Source organism: Carlito syrichta, unplaced genomic scaffold, assembly GCF_000164805.1.
Source record: "Carlito syrichta isolate Samal-C Ts95f unplaced genomic scaffold, Tarsius_syrichta-2.0.1 Scaffold308818, whole genome shotgun sequence".
Taxonomy (NCBI): domain Eukaryota; kingdom Metazoa; phylum Chordata; class Mammalia; order Primates; family Tarsiidae; genus Carlito; species Carlito syrichta.
In genome coordinates, this window is record NW_007252914.1 from 730,531 (window position 1) to 731,537 (window position 1,007).

At 62.1% G+C, this 1,007-nt stretch overlaps 1 protein-coding gene across 6 annotated transcripts in view; it reads right to left on the reverse strand.

The window, feature by feature from the left end:
• Window positions 1-368, reverse strand: part of ZNF770 (zinc finger protein 770) — a 9,198-nt gene extending 8,830 nt beyond the window's left edge. For 3 of the 6 annotated variants that reach the window (XM_008065893.2, XM_021716450.1, XM_008065895.2), the window contains exon 1: window positions 13-95. The gene's annotated coding sequence lies outside the window, so the exon portion shown is untranslated. Of the gene's footprint in view, window positions 1-12; window positions 96-167 lie in introns of those variants that run through there. The other 3 variants (XM_008065892.2, XM_021716449.1, XM_021716451.1) reach the window with 3 other exon arrangements.
• Between the last annotated feature and the right edge of the window lie 639 nt (window positions 369-1,007).

Genomic DNA, 1,007 nt, shown 5'->3' on the forward strand with positions numbered 1-1,007 from the left:
CAGGAAAGCCACCTGCGTTGCAACCCACAGCCGGGGAAAGCATCCCTTCTGCGCTTTCCTCTCCGATTCCTGCTCCGCGGGAGGCGCACTCGAGAGGCGGGGAAGCGAGGAAAGAAAAAGGAGCCCGAGCGGAGGTCGCGGAGCCCCCGCTTTGGGTCCCCGGGCACCTTGGCTGAGTCGAGGCGCGTCCGACCCTCCCCGGGGGTCGCTCCACCTCGCACCCGGGTCTCTGGCGTCTTCCTCACGCACCTGGAGCTGTCCAGGGCCCGCGGGCCGCGAACCTCAGGGCCCAAGCGCCGTGAGGTAAGCGAGCGCACGTCCGCAGGGCCGGCGCCGCAACGGGCCGAGCGCGCAGGCGCGGCGTCTGGGTGCGCTCAGGAACGTGGTCCGACCGGAAACAGGCTCCTCCCAACTCAGGGTCGTGGAGGCCTCCGCGCTGCCCGGCCGTTCCGGGGGCGGAGACTTCCTAGGCGCGCCTTCGACTCCTGCGTCATTCTCCCCGGAATTGCGGGGGAGAAAGAATAAAGGAGTGAAGAAGGGTGCATTTTTCATCTCACGCCTAAACCTCGATGAGGGAAACCCTGGAGCCGGGATCAGTGGAAAGTGGAGTGGACTCGCCGACTGGAAGCTAGCGAGTCGGCCTTCAAAGCCCACTTGACAGTCCTCTCGAATGCAGAGGGCTGGCGGTGGTAAACAAAACGCCCTGTGTGTGCCAGGACTGCCCTCAGCACTTTGTACGTTGCCAAAGTAAATACAGCTTAGAGGTCAGGGACAGGGGCTTTGTGGTCAGACACAACGGGGCTCCGCTCGGGGCTTTGCTAGTTGCCTGCCAGCCGCGGACCTAGTAAGCCCTTCTCTGCCCCAACCGTTCCACATGTCTTTGTTGTCTGCAGTGTGCGAAGCCCTGTGCTCAGCGTCTTAGTTTGTTTTCAGATTGTTCTGACGATTAGGTAAAATGCGTGTGAAGTGCTCAGTATAATTCCTGGTGTAGCCCCTCAAAGAGCTCT